Genomic DNA, 7,883 nt, shown 5'->3' with positions numbered 1-7,883 from the left:
TCTTTTGAGCTTGGGGTGAGGGAGCTGAGGAGAATAGGAAACCTTCAACCTGCTTATAAGACTCTCATCATTTGGATTGACGGGTTGCTAAAAAATTGTAAAATAAGGATGCAGTGAAAGGGAGGTATGGGGAAGTCGGATGAAAGAAGGTATACGAAAATAAGATTGTGAAATTATATATGTTTGTTTTTGTTTTAGTTTGTCTTTATTATGTGTTGTGCTTGTCTTTTTTGTATGTGTTTAAAAAATTGAATAAAAAAATATTTTTTTAAAAAAAATATACGACTCTCATCATTCTTCAAGATGAGAGCACCATTAAGCAGATTCCTGTCCCTTCCCCCACCCACTAGCGCACAGCCTCCATCATCAGGAGGTTGGCTGAGACAAAGGAAACTTTCAGGCTTTTTGATCCAGGGCCAACCTGAGACAAATCCTTATCCCGAGTGGCTGTACCCTACAAGGTAGGTGTGCCCCAAGTTCCAGTACAACGTCACAGAGGGTCCTGGCCTCAACCTCTCAGATCTCTGTGTGTGGGTCCATTTATTCTACTCATCAGGATATAGGACCCTTCCTATCTCTGCAAGTTATTGGAGTTGTAGTTCAACAACATCAGGAGGGCCACAGCCCCTGCCATCTCTGGTATAATCAAAATTCTTTTTGCCCAAAATATTTTGTCTGACCAGAGGTAGGGTGCTCTAGAGGTCTAGGTATATCCTGTGGGCCATGAATTAGCTACCCCTGCACTCAAGAAATTTCACAAATCCTACTGAAGCCAGCTTTGCTATGCTAGAAAAGCCCCAAAGTGTTTCTGTCAAGTAACTGCCCCAGGGTCCACTTTGAATTTTGATTTAGGGGACTGTGTGGCCACATGTTAGCCTGTCCCCAGCTTAGGCATTCCACAGGACCTGAAATCCTCCCTTCTCCCCTCTCTCCACCCTTTATCAGCTTCCCTCCATTTGCTTCCCTTCAGCTTGGCAAGCTGCCACCCCAGTGAGCAAAAGAAATCTGCACTTAAGCACGGATATTTAAAGCAAATGTTGGGGTGAGAATTCAATCTGTAAGTGGGAGGGCAATATGCTGGTTTATATATTAGCAGCAGCCAGGATGATATCAGCAGGCTCGGCAAAATGCAGAGGAGCTCAAGAGTTGCAGTCGGGGGCGAAAGGGGACCGGCAGCAATAATGACAAATAATGACGCCTTTCCTCCTTCGTGTCTAAGCAAGGGCTCCAGATGCATTTCTGGAAAACAACCTGCCTCTCTCTTCTACTCAGCCCCCAAATAGTCCCTCCCGGAGCTCCAGGAAGCTCTGAGCCGCCGGTTGCAAGAAGGCGTCTCTCCAACAGAGAAGTTGATGCTATAAATTCCTTTCCTCCCTCCTGCTTATAATAATAATTATTACTTGAGGAGTAAAATGAGCAAGTTGCAGCTTTTGGGTGATTATATACTATATATATAATATCAAAGGGGGGCCGCAATATATCTCAGATTCCATTGCATAATGGAATTCTCCCTAAAATACATATTATTTTAAAGAACTCTTGGCATAATAGGCAGCCCTGCTTAACCCTGGGTGCAATTGCATTTGCTCGCAAGCCTCTCTTGGGCGCCAAGTCTTGAAAGAGCTATGCCGGACAGATTGGAATTCACCAGCCAGCCTGTGCCCATCTGTAGCCACAAAGCCCAACTCATTTCGTGAATACATGAAACAAAATCCCATTGATTTTGACAATGGAAAATCTGGACTCTTTGTTAGGGAGCCAGCCACAAGCCAAGATTACAACCTCTTCTGGGAACTAGCAAATCATGGGTGTCCCAACCAGCCAGCTGAGCCTGGTAGCTAATAAATCACCAAGCCACAGTGTTGCCCTGTCCTTTGCTCTCTACTTTGTTGGCAGAGATCTACACCAGTTGCCTTTCTGAAGCCAATATATCCTTCACAGGACAAAGCTATAAGGAGAGGGAACCCTCCTGGAGGCTGTATGGTCAGCTCAGGCTCACGTTAAGGCATCCAGCTTGTTGGCTGTATTTTCAAGCTCCCCTCTGGCTCCATTTTTACAACAGCAACATCTGTATGGTGGAAGTTTTGCTGGAAATGTGAAGGCACAGCTAAGGTTTTGCAACAAAGGCTGACATTCACACTGTGAGGCAGCAGGCTATTGATCTATTTCACTATTTGTTCTTATAGCCTACTCTTCACCAAACGGCCCCTTGGAGAGTTACAAAAAGATCATATTTAAAATATGTGCAAATTATCATTAAGTTATAAAATAAAACCACAAAACTAACCAGTGACAAAGTCAACCAAACAGCAGGCCAGAAGGAGGGAAGACTAAATGTAGGGGTAAAGAAATGCATCCTGACAAATGCACATATTTGTGCCATTGTAAGCTTCAGAGGGGAAGACATTCCATCACCTAGGTTGCCACCACAGAGAAGACCCTCTCTCACACCACTGCCCTTTGAACCACAGAGGGCTATAGCTATTGTGATGCAAGTCCTCACCTCTTCCAAGATGAAGCCTTGTGCAGGGTTCAGGAGGAGTACTATTTGGGAGCAGAGCTCAGATGTTGTTCCAGCACCAGTCAGCCTGTAAATGAGCCATTTAAAGGAGAAGCAGTTGCAAGCTCTGATGTCACTGAAATGTGCCTCTTATGCGGAAGGGGCCTAGCCCACCCTAGAGCAACAGGGCACTGGAACCATGAGGCTCATCTGATGGACTTACTTCTGGAGCCTCAATCTCATCTCTTGAAGAAGGGGAATCAGATTCCATTTCATGGCCTTTTCATTGCCAAGTGGGCCTCCTTAACACCTGGACAGGTCAATGTGGGAGGGTCTGCTCCTTCAGCTAGTGAGAGGGGACTCCACATGCCACCTGTTTGGCTTCAGCTTGGAAGAAAGAGGAGGGTTCAGATTTAATGCCTTAGCATAGAGGTTTAATGTGTCTCTATATTCTTATGGGTGCTAAAAGACTCTGGGGGATTTCTCAAGGTTCTGCTTCATCCCTTAAGGAAGTCAGACATACCTGTTTCTTCCCCTCCCAAGCTCCTATCATCCAAGCTACCATATTGGCCCTGGAGCAGGTGAGCTATAGAAGCGCTCTCTCTCTCCATCCCCCCACCCCCACCAACACCTTACCTGCTTCCCATGAGCCAGGTCTTTTGTCATGCTTTGTCACACATCAGGCAGCACAACCATATAGCTAGATATGTGCCAGTGACAAATGCTACAGCAACCAAGCACCTGTGGTGTAGTGGGTAGAGTGCCAGGTTAGGACCTGGAAGACCGGAATTCAAATCCCCACTCAGACTTGAAGCTCACTGGGCGAGCTTGGGGCAGTCTAACCTACCTCACAAGGTTGTTGTGGGAATTAAATGAGGAGGGGGAGAACCTTGATCTCCTTGGGGAAAATACTGTGTGTGTGTGTGTGTGTGTGTGTGTGTGTGTGTGTCCCTAATCTGTTGGAGGGTGGGGGTGATTCCCAGCTGCTGGCCAGCTTCCTAAAAGGTGGTTGTCAGTAACTTGCACCAGAGAGCAAAGGAATTGGTTGGTAGCCTGTGTGTTTGGGGCTGTGAATTTAATTTTCCACTCTTGGCATGGTATTAATTCATTCAGAGGGCGAGAGTATATTGTTTTGACCACTCTGTTTTATCTTCTTCATAATCTGATTTAGAAGAAGGAATGGAGGAACTCAATGAAAAGAGACACAGTTAATAAGCTTGAGGGTCACGGGCTTGTTACTTATGTAGGTGGATGAAGCCGTGGTAGAAAATCACAGAAGATTAGCTGCTGGGGCAAGATGTATTTATAGTCGGCCAATTACATTTTGCCTGCTTGCTCAGCCTGTTCCCTGCTTGTTTCTGTCACTTCTTGAAACCAGCCTTGACAATATAGGGCCACTCCAACCATTGTGGGTGGGAAATGAGGTGGCCACCTCAGGCAGCTGTTCCGGGTGTCATGAAAAGGCAGAGAATTGTATGTTATTTATTATGTTTACTATTAAGGATGGAGAGAGACTTGTGGGACTTTCTGTTTCAGGTGCAAAAGAATGTGGCTAGCTTTGGTTATTATGAACCTTGATTGTTGTTGATAATGGAGGTGGCATTTTTTGCTCTGTCTAGGGCAGCAAAAATGCCTGGTTCCAGTCTTGCCTTGATGGTGTGGTGTTGTGGTTAGTGAACCTGGACATGGGAGACAAGGGTTCAAATCTCCACTTGGCCATGAGGTTCACTGGGGGACCTTGGGGCATTCACTGCCTCTCAGACTAACCTACCTCACAGGGTAATTTGGGAGATTAAATGTATACCACTAACCTGAGATCCTTCGAGAAAAAGGTAAGATATAAATGTAATGATGCAGTGTGTTAAGATTTCAGCCTTATTTCACTTGTGGCTCCCTGGCCATAAAGACAGAGCTGACTGTAACATTTGGGGGCCCACAGGAACCCACTGTGATCATTTTGGGGAAGGTGGGGCATAGATCTAAGGCAGCAGTCCTATGCCCTCTTAGGCTGAAAGCAGACATTGCAGAAATCAGGTGGCTCCTGCTAGGAGACAATGCCCTGTGACCAAAGGCAAGGCTGGACTCAGAGTGACTTCTATATAAGAGCAACATTCTGATGTTGCTTCAGCATCAGTCAACCATCAACTGAGCCTTATATAGGAGCAGCAGTCTTCTTCTTTTTCTTTTTAAACATATTTTTTATTAAAGATTTCTTGGTTTACAAAAGAATGTGCAATGTCTCTTTTTTCAAGTTACATTTTCTACATATCCGTTTCATTTGTTGAGACATTACTGTTACATTAGGAAGAAAAGGGGGACAGAGGTGGAGGGGGCCATGGTGAGTGGGGGTAGAGTTGGGTGGCAATGCTTCTATTTTACTTAGTGTATGTGTGGGGTTTTGTGTCAGCGTTGCTTGTGCAGGTTCTCTTTACTATTCGCTTGTGTTCCTTTGGTGATGAGAGAGGTTGGAGTTGGCTTAGGGTGTGGTTGTTTGTGATTGGCTGTTTTCATGTGTGAGTGGGGTGGGTGGTTGTTTTTGAATCAGGTTAGCCATATTGATTTGTATGCTGTTGGTGGATTCTTGTCATCTTGTTGGGCTATGTATGTGACAAAGGGGAGCCATACTGGGGTGAAGGCGTCTTCTTCAGTTTGTCCCCATGTCAGTTTCAGTTTAATGGTTAGTTTTTCTAATAAGGCTGTTTCTCATATTAATTGGAACCATTGGTCCATGCTTACTCCGGACAGGTCTCTCCAGTGTCTGGCTATGATGTTTCTGGCTGCTGAGAGTAGGTGTGTTATGAACCCTTTATGATGTGAGTGGGCATTATTGTCTTGGAAGCTGTTTCAGCAGTCTTCTACCCATTGCAAGCTCCACCATTACTGAAAAGGTGCCTCTGTAGTTGAAGGGATCCAGAAATTCCCAGGAGTCTTTTACACTTATGGGATAGGAAATACCCTGCAGTGAGTCCTCTGAGTCAGAGGGCAGCAATGCAACATCCTCAGGCCAAAGGCTCACCTTGGAGATGTGCTTCTGGAACTGGCCCTGCACGCAATGCCCCCTCTGACTCAGAGTCCTTGATCTCACCATTGAAGAAGTGAAATCTGATCCTGGGCTTATGACACCCCACTTCTTCTATCCCCCATAATGGTGTGATGTGTCATCTCTAGTCTCCTCACCCTACTTTATTTCATTGCCTGCTGTAAGGCTGTGGCAGATTGAAAGCAGAGGCAACACGCTCTTCCAAACTTGGCTGCATAACAGTGCCACCTCTAAAGCTGGCCAGAAAGTGTACTGATGTTTTCATCCCAGCAGAGAAGTCAGCAAGCCTCGCTCAGTTCAGGCTGAGATGCTTGCTGGCTACTTGGAATGCTACTGAACCACAAGGTTACCTCAGGCTGGCAGCCTCACAGTATGAGGTCATCACATCACACATTTTAGATTAGTAGACATTACCAGGGAAGAGAGGGGTGAAGATGCAGAGCTGCTATTTGGGTCATTGGTTCCATGATCTCCACAACATTTGTGTTTAGCCTTATCTAGAACTCAGTCCTCTTGATCCCATGGAGACTGAGTAAACATGCATTGGATTGGGCTGCTCAACCATCACTTCTTGAGTTTCAGAGGTTGCCCAGTTGATATTATACGAAGATCAAGAAAAAGAATCAGGGTAAGAAACCAAGGAGATACAAGGAAGGGGAGAAAGATAGGAAGAAAGCATCATAAAACATCCAAAGCCCCGTGTTTATGCCAGAAAACATCCCAGGAATCCAAATAACAGATGTCACAGGAAGATGTACAGATCTTGTAAGAAAGATGAGAAACTGGCATGCTGCACCAAGCAGATGCAGAAAGATGGAAGGATGCGCAGGAGGGTTCCTCACCCCTTGCTCTGTATGTGCTCAAAGTCTTAAGGAGCCACACTGAGAGCTGAGGATGCTGGTCCCACTGACATCCCACTCCCCACCATCCTGAAGACCTTGCATTTCTGCAGCATAGTGGGAGATGATTTTTCTTTTAAGGAAGCGATAGTGTGTGCAATCTAAGTCAGCCAGTGTGTAGACTACAAATTTTCATGCCTCGGCAGTGGCTGCTTGGGTCAGAGGCCTGGGTTACTGCTCTCGCTGGCTGGACTGATACTTTAGCTGCCGGGCACTGGCTGCCTTCGCTTGAGAAGAGAAAAAAAGAATCTGGGCATCAGACCTCAGCTCCCAGTGAGCTTGGGGAAGGGCTGTAACTCAGCAACTGAGCATCTGCTTTGCACACAGAAGGCCTCAGGTAGGGATGTCGGAGAATTCCAATGGAAACAGAAATGGGAGCAGAAATTGCTGATGTTTGCTTATTCGTCCCATGTCCGGAGCGGAAATCAATCCAACAAATGCAACCAGTATTTGCTGTTACTGTTTTCAGTCCAAAAACAATGCATAATTGATGGCATTTCCCTCATCCCCATTTGCATTGTGTTTCCTTTGCAGTGAAATTAATTGATTAATTATGTAAAACTCCACCCCAGCAGACAGCAAGACAAATAAAGTGGCTTTTGTAAGAAGCCAAAGTGCAGAGGAATGGGTTGAAACAGAAATGGACGCCTTGCACCCCCAGTTTCTAGGTTCGATCTCCGAAGGGCAGGGCTGGAAAAAGACCCTGGAGGAGAGGGACAGACAGACAAATCCACCCATTTTGGTTTCTCCTTGCTTCCCTTTTTTCTCATCTTTAATTCAGTTTACACAATTTCCACATCATCAGTCTCTGTGTGTTCTTTTGAAGAAGAAGAAGAAGAAGAAGAAGAAGAAGAAGAAGAAGAAGAAGAAGAAGAAGAAGATACTTTCATGCACATTTCTTTCAATATGAATATTTTTACACAATTTTGCTGGAGGTGCATATTTATTGCAGGCTATCTTCCCCACTGGGACGCAGGTGGCGCTGTGGGTTAAAGCCTCAGCGCCTAGGACTTGCCGATCGAAAGGTCGGCGGTTCGAATCCCCGCGGCGGGGTGCGCTCCCGCTGCTCGGTCCCAGCGCCTGCCAACCTAGCAGTTCGAAAGCACCTCCGGGTGCAAGTAGATAAATAGGGACCGCTTACCAGCGGGAAGGTAAACGGCGTTTCCGTGTGCGGCTCTGGCTCGCCAGAGCAGCGATGTCACGCTGGCCACGTGACCCGGAAGTGTCTCCGGACAGCGCTGGCCCCTGGCCTCTTAAGTGAGATGGGCGCACAACCCCAGAGTCTGTCAAGACTGGCCCGTACGGGCAGGGGTACCTTTACCTTTACCTTTTATCTTCCCCACTACAGGGTGAGCTCCCGTTGCTTGGTCCCTGCTCCTGCCAACCTAGCAGTTCGAAAGCACGTCAAAAGTACAAGTAGATAAATAGGTACCATTCCGGCTGG

This window comes from Podarcis gaigeae, assembly GCF_964106915.1.
Source record: "Podarcis gaigeae genome assembly, chromosome: 8".
NCBI lineage: Eukaryota > Metazoa > Chordata > Lepidosauria > Squamata > Lacertidae > Podarcis > Podarcis gaigeae.
Note: the sequence above shows the minus strand (reverse complement) of the source record.